The 16,118-nt window shown below is 52.5% G+C and overlaps 1 protein-coding gene across 1 annotated transcript in view; it reads left to right on the forward strand.

Moving 5' to 3' along the window:
* Positions 1 to 16,118, forward strand: part of LOC128062818 (zinc finger protein 850-like) — a 782,010-nt gene that overhangs the window by 360,379 nt on the left and 405,513 nt on the right. The gene's annotated exons all lie outside the window — the stretch shown is intronic.

Raw genomic sequence — 16,118 nt, forward strand, 5'->3', positions numbered from 1 at the left:
AAGGATCCTAGCCGCCCAGCTCCACGGGGCGGCCACACCTTGGCCCCTGAGAAGTTAACACACAGACCACCCACACGAGAGAGACGGCAAGCTGGGTTTATTGAAGCTGCTGTATTGGCGGTCTCACATCACAGTAGTCCTCCACGCCCCTCTGGGGAGAGCGCAGGGGCTCTGGAGCGGGGGGTGGGGGGGGGTTGGGGGGTGCCCTCGAGCGGGGGTGGGGGGGTGCCCTTCAGCGGGGGTGGGGGGTGGGGGGGGTGCCCTCGGGCTCTAGGAGAGGCAGAGGACGCTGAGACAGCACAGGGGACACTCCCACGCCTGCATCTCCTCGTGGTCCACGCCAGGCTTGGAGGGGGAGGTGCAGCTCGAGCCGGGTTTCGAGGTGTCGGGGTCAGACTGGGAATCAGAGTCGAAGTCATCCGTTTCCAGGTAGTAAGCAAAGCAGACACTTGGCTGGAAGGGGAGAGAACAGAGAAGTGAGAGGGGAATGTTACGCCCGGGGCGCCCACTCACCCTCAGTGTGAGAGCTGAGCCCTGGCACCCAAGAGCGACCATGGGGGGCTGGGTTCCAAGTCGCTGACAGACAGCTGGGGGCTCCGGGGCACATGACCTGACCTCCCCCCACTTCCGTTTACAGTTCTGTTTAATGAAATAAAAGTAACTGCTCCCTCAGGGCTGGGTGAGGACTGAACAGGATAATCCAAGAAAAGGATCGTTAATGTCTGATTCTTAGTGAGAGAGGGTTTTACGCCTACTCAGTGCCCTCATCTTGGCAAAACCATCCTGCCTCTCTTCCCAGGAGTCTTAGCCTCCACACTAAGGATATTTTGGGTCCAGATCATCCTTTGCAGTGGGGGTCAGGGGGCCATGCTGGGAATTGGAGGGTGTTGAGAGACATCTCTGGCCTCTACCCGTAGGGTTCCCTGGTGGCTCAGTGATAAAGAGTCCACCTGCAATGCAGGAGACCCAGGTTTGATCCCTGGGTTGCATCCCTGGGTCAGGAAGATCCCCTGGAGAAGGGAATGCCTACCCACTCCAGTATTCTTGCCTAGAGAATCCCATGGACAGAGGAGCCTGGTGGGCTACAGTCCATGGGGTGGCAAAGAGTCGGACACAACTGAGCGACTAACATTTTCACACTTTCACACTAACATTTTCACACTTTCACACGAAGATACATTACTAAGCACAATACCTGCCCCAGAATGGACCCTGTGATCTGGGGAAAAGAATGAAAACAAGGCAGCGTGTAGCTAATTCACGAAACAGAAATACGGACAGAGATTAGATGAAGGTGTGTCTCAAGGTGAAAAGCCTGAATGTTACAACAGCCCACACTTATCTAAGAGTATATTCTATATCTAAGGTCATAAAGACTGAGGAATGCATGTATAAATGTATTTATTAGATAGAACGAGCAAACAAAATATTAACAGTTGGTGAATTTGGATGAACTTTATACCATTTTTGCAAAACCTGTGACTCTCACGTTCTTTTCTAATAAGATTTTCTACCGAGTCCTTTCCGGGACTGTTGCAGGCACTAACAGGAAAGACGTTCTTGCAGGCATCTGACCCTCTGCCTCCCCTGACCCCTCTCACCAGGGTCCCTGCAGGCTCCCCTCCTGCCTGTTAAGAAGCCCAGAGACAGAGGAGACGCCTCATTGGCCAAATGTGAGTCAGGTACCAGCCCAGGACCAATCAGCGGGAACCTTGGCACTCCCAGCTCTGATTGGTCAAGGGCATACCTGGAGCTGGTCTGAGGATGGGATCAGATCCATTCAAACTGCATGGAGACAGGTGGTCCCCCCAGAAAAGTCAAGGGGGTTAGTAGGAGGAGGACTGGTACCCAGGTGGATAAGGACACAGTTGCCTCCACAGGAGGGACCGTTCCCTAACTCATTCCTTCATTTAATCAGCCCGAGTGTATACACTGCCAGACACGGCTTACATCTGTGCTAGGCAGAGGGGGATATGTCACCGAACAATGCCCCCACAGATCTACTCTAGGAGGGGAGACAGATGATGAACACACAGATACAAGGTATGTTCTCAGGGAGCAATAATAACGCTGACGGAAATTCAGTAAGGCAGAGGGTTAGAGCCAGATTGGGAGCAAGTGTCTAAGCGAGGCTTCATGAAGGAGGTGACACTGGAGCAGAAGCTGGAATTAGGAAAGAGAGGAGGCAGGAAAGAGGGCAGCATCTCCAAGAAAATGACCCGCCAGAGGATGGGGCCACATCCTCAAGGGTATACAAGGGGTGCCTAGCCACCCGCAGGTTCTCCTGGGCAGAGAGGGTGAGGTATGCGCCTTTCTTCTCAGAACCAAGGGGGCTCCGGTAAAAGAGACGAAAGAAGCAGGCTTACCATGGGACAGATGGGCAGGAACTTGGCTGACATCGTCCCCTCCTCTTTGTTTAGCAGATCATCAGGGTTCTCAGAAGGCAGGGCTGAGGAGGGGAAGAAAGAGGTGTGAGGCCACTGTGCCCTCTGAGGCTCGAGAAACTAAGTGACAAGGTCTTTATCAAGAAACCAGTGATGAAAGCCCCCCGTGCTGAGTACTTGTCATGTGCCAGGCACGCTTTTCAGCATTCTACAAGCAGGGGAGTTGTGGGACCTACTACAATGAGGTAGTGTCTGGGGGTTCCTCCCGGGCACTGCTCAGGGCCCTCCCTCCTTTAGAGGAGCCGGGACAGATATTTGGGGTTGGAGGCCCACGGCCCGGACACTCCCGCCTGCCCACAGTTTCTGCCCCACGCGGGTCTCACCTCCTTTCTCCGGAGGCCTGGTCTGCACCTCCTCGGTCTCCTGGGCCTCGATGGTGCTCAGAGGCAGCATCATGGCACCACAGGTGCTCCCTGCAGACAGGACACAGAGCAGTTTGTGCCTGGGCGGTGGAGCCGGGCAGCCTGGGTGTGGCTCTCAGAGCTCGGGTGGACTCAGGCAGCTCCATCCCCTCCCACGTCTCCAGGTTCCCAGCATCCAAGGGCACGTGCTGCCAATGCCTCCTGCTGGTTTCCTCCAAGGCCCAGGGTGTGATCTGGGGACAGCGGTGGTCATGGCACCCGGCGAGGACAAGGGCCGGGCTCGTGGTACCGGGGGCTCACCCCCCTTTAAAACTAGAACAACCGTGACACGAAGTGCTGGGACCAGGAAGCTGCAGCTCGGCTAACTGGGTATCAAAAGGGCCTCTGGAGTCTGGCATACAGCAGGCACTCAGTAAGTGCACCTCAAGGTCAGCATTACCATCACCATGTTTCAGCTCGTCCCAGGGCTCCCAGGCAGCCTGCCCAAGGGGTGCAGACAGGCCCTGCCCTCCGGTCTTCCGCCCCTCCAGGTACAGGAAGCATCAGTCCCGCCCTCAGGACTTAGGTGAGTGGAGGGGCGGGGCCCCAGACCCCCAGCACAGCCCTGGGCTGGGGCCAGCCCTGCAGGGAGGGTGCTGGGCACAGGCTCAGGGTTGGCTCCTCACATCTGCTCCAGCATCACCCTGGGCAGGATGTGGGCCAGTGTGTCTTGGGACTGAGCTGGGCGGATTCAAGCCTCGCAGTCACTAGCTGGGAGATCTCAAGGATCAAGTTCGCCAGATTTAACATTATAACAAATACGCAGCAAACTGACATTTGACTTTCAGATACATAAATCAACTTTTAGTATAAATATCTCCAAACACTGCATGGGACATGTCTACATTTTAAAACTTCATTTTAAAAAATTTACTTCAGTATATTACTGTTAAGTATAGGCAAATCCCATGAAATATTGGGACGTACTTATACTAAAAGGTAATTTATTATTTGTTGAAAATCGAATGTAAGTATTCGTCCTGCGCCCCCGTTTGGGGGTATCTGACCTCTTGTGGTGTCACCTTTCCCCTCCACAAAATGAGCAGAATGATGAAACCTGAGGATTAAATAGGATTAAATGCATGTCAGGTGTTGAGCACACAGTCTGACCCAGACCCAGGCAGTCGTGTGTCGGCTCCAACTCCATCGCTGTTGGGGGCGGGCAGGGGGCCTCCCCCCACCGGCTCCCACCCACCTTCCCTGAATCACTGTCTCTGGCGCTGGGACCCTCCAGGCTGACCCTGACCTCCCCAGCGCCCCTCTGCACCCGTCCAGGGCCTCCCTCTGGGCCAGGTCGTCCGGGGGAGAGGAACCCTGCGGGAGGGAGAAGCCCCCCGGGTCACCGAGCCGCTGAGGCACAGGGACGAGCGGCGGGTCCCCAGGTCGGGTGGGCTTCAGAACTGGGCCGGCCCTGCGGGGCGCCGAGAGGTTTATTGAGGCCACGGGCCGCCCGCGCCCGCCGTGCCCCCGGCTGCCCGGCTGGGCGGCGCTCCGCGCGGCGCGGCGGGTGCGGGCGGAAGCTCCCGGGGCGCCCCAGCGCCGCCCCGCCCGCGCGGCCCCCCGACCGCCCGGCGCTCACAGCAGCCCCCGCGTCCCTCGCGCCTCCGCCAGCGAGCAGCAGAGCCCCGGGCCCGCGCCCCCCGCCCCTCGGGGACCAGGACCCGGGCTCCCCGCCGCCTGCCCTGGAGGGGTCCCCGCCTCCGGACACCCCAGCCTCCTGTGTCCCCTCCAGGCTCCCCTCCTCCCAGTGGCCACAGAAACCCTCGGAGTCCTCGCGGCTCACGAGGGGCGGAGGACGCCCCCCGCCCTCGGGGGAGCCGGGGTTCCTGCAGAGCCCGCACCGCGCGCGCCCTGGGGTCTCGGGGCCCCCAGGCAGCAGCCCAGAGCGCGCCCGCACCTCCTGCCGGGGCGCCCCCGGCCTCCCCGCGGGGCCCCCCTCGCCCCGCGCGGCGTCCCCGCCCCGATGGCGCCGACCCCTCGGGGCTGAGGCCGCGGGACTGACCTCCGGACCCAGGGGACCCAGACTCTGTCCCGGCTGCTGGGCAGGGGCGGGTGGGCCTGCTCAGCGCGTGTCCTTGGCGCTGGGGCCACGCTGGCTCTGGAGATGCGAAGGGATGCTGTGGACAAACTCGCGTGAATAAACGCGGCTGAGTCGCTTACAGACACGCACAAACTCCCACCCCAACCCCCGCCCCTAAACACAAGTCAGGTGGTTAACACAGTCTCTGACACCAGCAATTTCATTATTGGTGGGGAGGGTCCCGGGCCTCTTCGTCCAGGAAGACCCCTCAGCCTGCCCGCATCACTGTCCCTCCTCTGAGGTGTCCCTACTGGACCTCAGCGCACGGCCCCTCCCCCACTGTCCAGGCCAGGCCTTCCTGGGAAAGGCACAGAGGTCAGAGACCCAGGGGTGGGGGGCGCTGGGGACCCTCGGGGGTGGGGGGAGGGGTGGGTCCTGCAGGATCACAGACACAGTGACTCCCCCCGAGGAGCTGACCCCGTGCCCGGGACTCCCAGGAGGACACTCTCAACAACTCCCAGACACACTCCTGGCCCCAGAGCCCCACGTGTGCAAATGAAGACACACTTGTAGATCCTGAAACACACACAGATGGGCAGGAACATCCTGAGGTTCAGGGAAGCTCAGGCACACGCACATACACAGATGTGCAGATACAGCTTCAAATACTGGGCACTTCCAGGCACACACACTGAGGACACACACCTTTGCACACTTCGATCTCAAAGGACACCCTATGGGACACCCAGACCACCTCTGTCTGACACCCCAGGGTCCACCCTCAGTCTCACCTGGGGACCCACCCCCCAGAGGATGCCCCGTCTCAGACCCCCATCACTCCCCTTTACACTCCAGATGGTTTTCTTTAAACTTCAGAATCACTCCTTTGGGAGTATAGGCTTGGAAAAAATTGAAACCTACTAGGAAATCAAAGCAGACACATATGCAGAAATCCATCCACAGAAATCTGGGCCTGCAGACACACCCATACCTGGAAAATCAGTCACCCTCTCAGCCTCCAGGCCTTTTAAAAACAGTAAAAATCACTCGCTCCCCCACATACAAATATGTAGATTCAGATTCATACAACTTCAATCTGCAGGTAACCCACATGGACAGGTACACACACACTTGTAGAAACACACACATTTTTCAGATAAACACCTCAGACACCAGGGAATAGACACAAAACACACCTGCAGACATATGGCGGAACTCAGAAGCACCCGAGACACATGACCCCATCTGGCTGACACCCAGGGCCCGACCTGGACCCAGCACCCAGGGCTGCCCCCTCTCACACGTGTGCACCAGCCATGCTCCAGCCCCCACCCTCAGCCCAGCACTCCTGCTCATACCGCTGCAAGCTCAAAAACCCTTCTAAAACCCCAAACTTCACACCCACTCTGGGGAACACTCAGATGCCTCCTGAGGGTCTCTCTGCAGCTCCAACGCCCCCCACAAACTGCCTCAGGTGTTCCCTGCAAGTCCTTAATACTTGCTCCATCCGGCCAAGTTCATCACTGGCCCTGTTAACTCTCAATGCACCCGTCCAGCGTCCGGGAGGCCCCCCCCTCCGCCGAATACCGCCTGTCAGATTAGCACGCCCTTCACAGAGTGAGCTGCCGGAATTCAGACACACAGACTCGGGTCCACGCGCACGCCCACACCCGCTCGGTGCCCTCAGACTCCACCTGTCAGAGCAGGTGCAGACTCTCACAGACGCCTCGCAAAGTCAAAATCCTTGCAGTGTGGAATCCCACCAAGTCTCCCTCCCTGGGACGCGCAGACAAGGCCACACACTCCGAGTCAGTCCCACGCACCCCGGGCATCCACATGGCCCCCTCCCGCCCTGACAGGCTCACCTCGCACCCTGACACGCTCACTCACTCACACCCACCACCCCAGACCCTTCACCCTCGGAGATACAACAGGTCAGGGAGGGGCGGCCCAGGACCCAGCCGCTGTCACCCCCCAGAGCGCGCAGCTGAGCCACCCGGCTTCCTCCGACCCTCTCCCCACGCTCCGCGGACAGAGACAAAGCACCCCAAAACACGCACTCTCTCTCCCTTTGCCCTCCCCCCGCACCAGCCCACCTCCCATCCTCTCCTGCCGCAAACTCACCGCTCGCCCGCACTGTCGGCCTCCTCTCTGAGCTGAATGCGGGTGGGCGGAATTCAAACCTGGACCTAAGTGCGCCCAGCGCCGCCCACCGAACTACAAGTCCCAGAAGGCACCGCGCCTCGCCGCCGCCAGCCTCCCTGTGTCTGCTAAGGAGCCCGAGGTTGGGTGGCGCGCGAGGACCGCTGGGAAATGTAGTCCTGAAACCGAAGGCGTGGTGGAGGTGGTGGGGAGGGCGACCACGTGGTTTGCCTCACTCCTTTCACCCTAGCCCTGGGTTCCTGCAGCTGGAGAGAGCTTTACCTTCATCTGCAGGTGTGAAGGGGGAGTCGGGGGCGGGGGGGTGGGGGGTGGGGAACTTCATGCTCAGCACCTCATCCGCTTACCAGAGGGTAAAGTAGCGTCACGGACTCAGTGGACATGGATTTGAACAGAATCTGTGAGATGGTGAAGGACAGGCAAGCTTGGCATGGTACAGTCCACGGGATCGCAGAGAGTCGGACACGACTGAGCGACTGAACAACAGTGACGAAAGTAGCACCGAGGTCCCTAGAGACCCTGCCCCAAACTTCCACCATCCCTGAGCAGCCTTGCGCTGCCAAGGGCAGTGTGCACTCAACGAAAAGCAAAACACTGCACTCAACAATAGCACAAGTTTACGCAGATTTTGTATGAGAGTAACTTTAAAACAGATCTCAAACAGTACTTTAAAAATAGATGGTCGTGTCTGATGTAGACATTTGAACACTGGCTATCTGGCAATATTAAGAAATTACTTTAAGTGTAATAGTGGTATTGGAATAGTTTTTTAAAAAGAGTTGTCTGGTGAATATGTACGGGGATTTGAGGATGGTTTAACACATGCAAATCAATAAATTATACAACATTAAGAGACAAAGATAAAGATCATATTATCATCTCAATAGATGAAGAAAAAGCACTGGACAAAATTTAATATCCTTTCATGATAAAAAGTCCCCATACACTGGCTATAGAAGGAGTGAACCTTAACTTAATAGAGGCCATTTATAACAAGCCAACAGCTAACATCACATACGTGCTGATTGGCTGAAAGTTTTTCCTGTAAGATCTGCAGTAAGACATGAATGCTTATTCTTAGGAGAAGGCATGGCACCCCACTCCAGTGCTCTTGCCTGGAAAGTCCCATGGACGGAGGAGCCTGGTAGGCTGCAGTCCATGGGGTCGCTAAGAGTCGGATACGACTGAGCGACTTCACTTTCACTTTTCACTTTCATGCATTGGAGAAGGCAATGGCACCCCACTCCAGTGTTCTTGCCTGGAGAATCCCAGGGACGGGGGAGCCTGGTGGCCTGCCGTGTATGGGGTCCCACAGAGTCAGACACAACTGAAGTGACTGAGCAGCAACAGCAGCTTATTCTTACCAGTCCTATTCTACATAATACTAGAAGCACTAGCCAGAGCAATTAGGCAAGAAAAAGTAAACAAAAGGCATTCAATTCAGAAAGGAAGAAGTAAAATAGATATTTAAACGAAAACCCTAAATACTCCACCAAAAATCTGTTAGAACTAACACACAAAATCAATAAAGCTACAGGGTATAAACACCAACACTCAAAAATCGGTAGCACTTCCATATACTAAAGACAAACTATCTAAAAAAGAAATTAAGAAACAATCCTATTTATAAAACCATCAAAAAAAAGAAAATACTTAAGAATAAATTTAACCAAAGAGGTGAAAGATCTGTGCACTGCAAATTATAAAACACCACAGAAAGGAATCGAGTGAGTGAGTGAAGTCGCTCAGTCGTGTCCGACTCTTTGTGACCCCATGGACTGTAGCCTACAAGGCTCCTCTGTCCGTGGAATTTTCCAGGCAAGAGTACTGGAGTGGGTTGCCATTTCCTAGACAGACATAAATGGGACAATACACCATGTTCATTGATTGGAAGAATTAATACTGTTTAGATTTCTATTCTATCCAAAGCAATCTTCAAATTCAATGCAATCCCTATCAAAATTCCATAGCATTTTAACAGAAATAGAAAAGAAATCCTGAAATTCAGATGAAACTACAAAAGTCCTGACTAGCCCATACAATCTTGAGCAAGAAAAGACAATTTTGGAATTATCACATTTCTTGATGAAAAAAGAAAAAACCTTATAAATCTACAGCAGTAACACTGGTATGGAACCAGCACTGAAACAGACATAGAGCAACAGAACAGGATAGTCAGAAATAAGGGCATTCATCTTCAGATCTTCAGTACAGTTGCTAAGAACACACAGTGGGGCACGAAGTTCAGTTCAGTCGCTCTTTCGTGTCCGACTCTTTGTGACTCCATGAACCGCAGCACACCAGGCCTCCCTGTCCATCACCAACTCCCAGAGTCTACCCAAACCCATGTCCATCGAGTCGGTGATGCCATCCAACCATCTTATCCTCTGTCGTCCCCTTCTCCTCCTGCCCTCAATCTTTCCCAGCATCAGGGTCTTTTCCAATGAGTCAGCTCTTCGCATCAGGTGGCCAAAGTGTTGGAGTTTCAGCTTCAACATCAATCCTTCCAATGAACACCCAGGACTGATCTCCTTTAGGATGGACTGGTTGGATCTCCTTGCAGTCCAAGAGATTCTCAAGAGTCCTCTCCAGCACCATAGTTCAAAAGCATCAATTCTTTGGCACTCAGCTTTCTTTATAGTCCAACTCTCACATCCATACATGACCACTGGAAAAACCATAGCCTTGATTAGACGGCCCTTTGTTGACAAAGTAATGTCTCTGCTTTTTAATATGTTGTCTAGGTTGATCATAACTTTCCTTCCAAGGAGTAAGCGTCTTTTAATTTCATGGCTGCAGTCACCATCTGCGGTGATTTTGGAGCCCCTCAAAATAAAGTCAGCCACTGTTTCCACTGTTTGCCCATCTATTTGCCATGAAGTGATGGGACCAGATGCCTTGATCTTAGTTTTCCGAATGTTGAGCTTTAAGCCAGCTTTTTCACTCTCCTCTTTCACTTTCATCAAGAGGCTTTTTAGTTCCTCTTCACTTTCTGCCATAAGGGTGGTGTCATCTGCATATCTGAGGTGATTGATACTTCTCCTGCCAATCTTGTTTCTTCCAGCCCAGTGTTTCTCATGATGTACTCTGCATAGAAGTTAAATAAGCCTGTGTTTCTTCCAGCCCAGCAAATCAAAACAATAACAGGGCCTTTCCTGGCAGTCCGGTGGTTAAAGACTCTGAGCTTCCTGTGCAGGGGGCACAGGTTCAAGCCCTGGTTGGGAAGCTAAGATCCCATCTGCCTCGTGGCCAAACACACACACGAGAGATAGCACCGCCTCCCTGTTAGGATGGCTATTATCAAAGAAGACAAAAGATAACTAATTTAAGGATGTGGAGAAAAGAGAACTCTCATACTTTTGGAGGAAATACAAGTTGATAGAGCTACTATGGAAAACAATGTGCGATAAATACTGCATGATCTCACTTATATGTGGAATTTAAGAAAGTCAGGCTCTTAGAATAGTCATTGCCAGTGTCTGGGAAGTGTGGTAAATGAAGGGGTGTTGCCCAAAAGGTATAAAGCTGTAGTTATGCTGGATGAATAAGTTCTAGAGTTCTAATGTACAGCTTGGTGACTTTAGTTAATAACACTTTATTATATACTTGAAATTTGCCAAAAGAGTAGATCTCTCTTCTTGCCCCCTCAAAAAGATAACCATGTGAGGTGATGGATATGTTACTTATTTTGATTGCGCTAATTATTACACAATGTTTATGGAATCAAAACATTATATTGTAAACCTTAAATAGAGAAAGCTTTTTAATATTAAGAGTGAACACCAGACTACTGGTGTATTTTCAGTTAATTCACTCTTTGGCTGCACCGGGTTTTTGCTGCGGCTCAGGCGTTCTCTAGCTGCGGAGAGCAGGGGCAGCCCTCTAGTTGTGGTTCGGGATTCTCTCGCTGCAGTGGGTCCTTTGAGGGGCCGCCACCCCCTTGAAGCTGTCAGAACTCCCCTGCGCCCATTCCAGGATCTGACTACACCAGCCATACTTCTTTTTTTAAAACCTTATTTTGTGTTGGGGTGTAGCTGTGATAGTTTTAGGGGAACAGCAAAGGGACTCAGCCGTATATATACACATGTAGCCATTCTCCCGCACGCTCCCCTCCCATCCAGGCTGCCGCTTAACCCTGAGCAGAGTTCGCTGTGCTCTGATAGGTCCCTGTTGGTTCTGCATTTTGAATCTAGCCGTGTGTGCACATGTGCATCCCAAGCCCTAACCATCCCCCTCCATCCTTTCCCTCTGCGCCCATAAGCTTGTTCTCTGAGTCAGCGTATGCTTCCTCCTTTGCAATACGGGGTTCAGCCCATCCCAAAGGACATCAGAGAGCATTTCGACAGCTGCCACTCCCACGGGCAGCGGCCCCTGCTTCCTGTCGTGTGAGAGGGAGGTGGTGGATGAGGAGGGTTTTCGAGGGCTTGGAGCTTCAGAGGGGTCCCGGTGTTCCCAAGTCTCCCAGACACCACCTTTCTGATGGCCAGGATTCCATTTCTCCCGGGGCTGCCTCAGCTTTTGTCACTGGAAACAGGGCAGGGCTATGGGCGTGGCTGAGCACAGTCCGAGACAGACCCGCAGTGTCCTGGTTTGTGCATTAAGAGAAACCCACCCGTGGCTTTCACCTGGACATCCTTCGCAGTCCCGGGTTTGTGACAGCTGCTGTCAAGCCCTCCCCTATCCCGCCCGCCCCGCCCCCCAAGCAGGGATCCCGAGGACTGACGTCAGGGTCTGACTCCCAGCGCCTCAGTCTTCACAGGCCGCGTCCCCGTTCCGGGGCCTGATCCTGAGTTTTTCAGAGTATCCCGGTTTCCCTCAGGGTTTATTGCGTCCAGCCCACTCTCTGTCTCCGTTAGGGCTCTCTGGGGCTACAAATGACCAACTTTGGCCAAGTAGAGCGAGAGAGCAGAAGCCTGCTGGGACAGCGTGCGTAGAGAATGAACGGGGGACACGGATGCGTGGTCAGCGCTGACCTCGGGACGGGGAGGGCCCGGGGCTTGATCCTTCTCAGCAGACTTGGCAGCTCCCAGGGAGGGGAAAAGGACTTGGGGCTACTGCGCCGGTGACAGTCAGCTCGTGGGAGAGGCCTTCTTAGGGAGCCCACGGGTGGCAGTGCCCCCAGGAGCCCCAGGTGCTGGGTGCCCAGTCTCCTGGTGTAAGCAGCCCCTGGTCTGAGTCTGATGGGACCCCGGGGACCCAGGAGCATATTCAGCTGAGGCCAGGGAGGGGTCTGGCTCGGGGAATAAGTGTGTGGCAGGGGCACCGGGGAGCTGTCTGAGGGCAAGCGCTGGCCAGGCAAGCCCCAGCCACCCTCACCTTCTCCCTTCCTACAGGTCGTCCGTTAGTGACGAACTCTGCAGGAAGTCAGCCTTAAAAGAGAACTGACCCCTTGCCCTGACGATCTCGGATGCCCCTGGAAGGATTATTGAAGCTGTGACTCGAGAGCTGGTCAGGCACCTTCGGGCAGAACCATTCAGCTTCAGGGGAGTTAGGGACCCACACTTTATGTAATAGGTCTTCTGGTGGCTCAGATAGTAAAGAATCTGCCTACAATGCAGGAGACGGGCTGGGAAGATCCCCTGGAGGAGGAAATGGCAACCCACCCCAGTATTCTTGCCTGAAGAACTCCATGGACACAGGAGCCCGGTGGGCTACAGACCCTGGGGTCACAGTCAGACACGACTGAATACAAAGATTCCAAATCACAGTATTAACATTTTTTTTTAATGTTACGGGGATCATTCTTGTTTGTGTTTGAGGGAGTATTGTATTTAGATGAGATTAAAATTTTAAATGCAGACTCAAAGTAAGCGAAACTTATCTAACGCTTAATGTCAAGTTTAAAAACACTACTGAGATGTACCTTTTAATTTGATTAGTGCAGTTACAAATGTGGCTTTGTGTAGTACTGAGAGATCCCTTCGAAGTGAGCTGTTGAAATACACAATAATTTTAAAAGGGATGAGATTTGTAGGGCCCAAGGGGACACTAAGTGCTCGGATTTTCTGAACACCCCAAACACTTCAAATGGACAAAAGAAGAGGCTGAGAGCTATCTTATTTTCAACTTTATTTTTATTGGTGACACGATTACAGATAGAATGACCACAATCATACTAACAAACCAAAAACCTGTGCACAGAAACAAGACGAAGAAAGCGCGTCCAGATGTTACCCGGGTCTTTGGGTGGCGGCGGCGGGGGCACGCCTCTCTCCCACACTTCTGCAAGTGCCGGACACTGCAGTGACTGGAACACAACGAGACAGGCCTTCCAGGAAGGCGCGCCCCACAGCCGTCACGCCGGCAAAGACCACACAACCGTTTCTTCCCTGCTTTCCATGTTTCTTCTCCTCTTCGACCCTCTGCATTCTCACCACAAACACCCCGGTCCTGACCGTGCACAGATCAAGGTTTAACAGCAATGATTGTTGGGTGTCAGGAATACGCGTGAATTTCTTTTGCTTTACTAAATCTCCCCCAAAATATGCCATGAGTATGTATTAAAGAGTTTTAATGGAAAAACATACATAAGATTTAATACTCAAAACACCAAAGATCATTCAAGAAATTTGAGACAAGATAGTTAACCATAATCCCACAATGACAACACTACTTTTAATTATTTTCTGTAATTTTTTTTGATTTTAGACTTTATGCACACATATTCACCACGATCATAAATCACAAGCTTGTGCACAGATACGAGATGGAGGAAACAGATCAAGATGTTAACAGTAGTTGTTGGGTGTTGGGAATATGGGCGACTTTTTTGTTCTTTTCTAATTTATTTTGTATTTTCCAATTATTCCTTTGGGTGTGTATTATGCTTGCTAATTGAAGCAAGCATAATCAACTTTGTTATCAGGAAACTATTTTAAGAGCCATCTGAAAACATTAAGATGGAAGTGTTTAACCGTAATTCCACAAAGGGAACACTTAATCTGAGTACACGTTTGGGACAGAGTTCTAAGCCTGTGCACAGAAAGAATAAACAATATAGTGAGGAGTTTATCTGTCATCTTTGGATGGTGGGTGTATGGATTTTTTTTTCCCCTCCACTTTTCTGTTTTCTCTGAGTGCCTGAATAATGAGCTCAAATTATGTTCACAATGGAAACGTGATTATAAACTTTTGATTAACACTATCATAAAGAACATTCAAGGAATTTAAGAAAATAATGCTCAACTATAAGCCTACAACAGCACCACCACCACAGCTTTTGACTATAAGCATACATTTTTAAACAGCTATAACTGTAGTATAAATATAATTCTGTGTCCTGCTTTCTCCACTTGGTATTCCGTAAATATATCTCCACGTCACTACATAACTCTCCATGATTATCATTTCTAGACAGCTGCATTCAGAGTCCACGGACACATTCCCTCCACCTTGCTCCTATTTTTGGCATTCATCAGCTGTTCCTGATCGCTCACTGACCAAAGGATGGTTGGCACGGACACTGGGCAGGTGGCTCTCTGAAAACACTCTACCAGTTGGTGCCGCTGACAGGATGAACGCCAGGTTCACCCCCGCGCCCTGCAGGCTGGCTCCCAGCTCGCAGCCCCTTGGGGCTCCGGGGCGCCCGTTCCAACACCGGGTCTCGTGATGCAGCTGCCCTCGCTGACACCAGGCCACCAAGCGGCCCCTTCTCCTAACTGCCAGGACACCCTGCTCATTCACTCAACCTCCCCCATCGGGGCCTTCCAGCCACTGCTTCTGATGTTCCTCCCATCGGACCCTGCCCTCGCAGGTCTGGTGAGGCGTCAGGACCCCCGTCTTTGGCTCTCCCTGCCTTTGGCGTTCCCTCCAGCTCTGACACACTTTCCCCAGCCCTCGTGGCAGGGACCTAGGAGGGGGGGGTCCAGACGCGGCTCTCGAGCAGGTCTTCTCACTCTGCTCTCCCAAACAATCTGCTCTTAGCTTCTGCTCACTGCATCTACAAGATCCTTTTTTTTTTTAAGTTTTAAAAAAAATTTTAAAATTTTTTTGCCAGCCAACTCAAAGCCAAGAAATTTCTTAATAGTCCTTATGCGAAGAGGGGGCGGGGAAGCAAAGGGAGGGCACAGGGCAGGACGCAGGAGACCCTAGAGCGGCGAGGTCGGCTCGGGCCGGCAGCGTGGGAGACCGGGGCGGCGGGGACGGGAGCCGCTCTGAGGGCGGCGGGGGTGCTTGTCAGGAAGGCGCGACCTGAGAGGGGGACAGGTGGCAACGAAGCAAATTAAGGCTGCCGGGGAACCTGAGTCCGTGTCGAGCTCGAGTTGGCTGTAAAGAAAGCTTTTTTCTATTTTTTTTTTAAATGCAAGTTAGACATGGGGTTGGTTGAGGGTCAGACAGGTGGAGAGGAGGATTAAGTCTCAGGCTGGAAAGCTCTAAGGATACTAGCTCCTGGGCACCCAGGGTGCAAACTTGCCATGTGGCGGCACGGAGGGGCCAAGCCACGTTGCTGCTTGTCACTTAAGGCAGGAAGCGCGCAAAGGGAAGTAATGAAGCTGTAGGCCCTCAACCGTATTTACAACAGGAGAGCCCCCTCTCCCCCTGTGGTTCTCAACCTTCATTAGGCACACGTGATCTAGTGATGGTTACAACCCACTCTTTAAAGGCAAGGATGTAAGACTCACAGGGGAAAAGCTTCGGCTTTTGTAAAATTCACTATCGAAGAGACGTCAAGGTGGGTTAAAAAAATAACAAAAACTTGTAGTGTTTTTTGCATGAGACCCACTGCAAAGTTACAAGGTGGCAACCAACCAACGAGGTTACAAAAGGCCAATCCACATACAGTAAAGGCTTACACAGCACGAGGTTTCAGAAGTGTCGGTGTGGACGAGGCGCTGAAAAGGGAGCAGAGAGGACTTCCCTTCACACAGCGAAGCGGGCAAGACGCTCTGACTTTCACGCCTACACCGTGAGGGGGTTATGTAGAGTAAGGAACCACACAGTCAGTTAGTCAAAAAGATACGGATAAGGTTCAAACAGCGCACAATAAATCTTTCTAAAGCTCTAAGATGCTTACAAATATATTGTAATTTGTTGCTCTCTTCCTCCTCCAAAAAAAAGAAAAAAGAAAAACCAGAGTACCAGGTGAGGTGTGTC

This window comes from Budorcas taxicolor, chromosome 18 (genome assembly GCF_023091745.1).
Source record: "Budorcas taxicolor isolate Tak-1 chromosome 18, Takin1.1, whole genome shotgun sequence".
NCBI lineage: Eukaryota > Metazoa > Chordata > Mammalia > Artiodactyla > Bovidae > Budorcas > Budorcas taxicolor.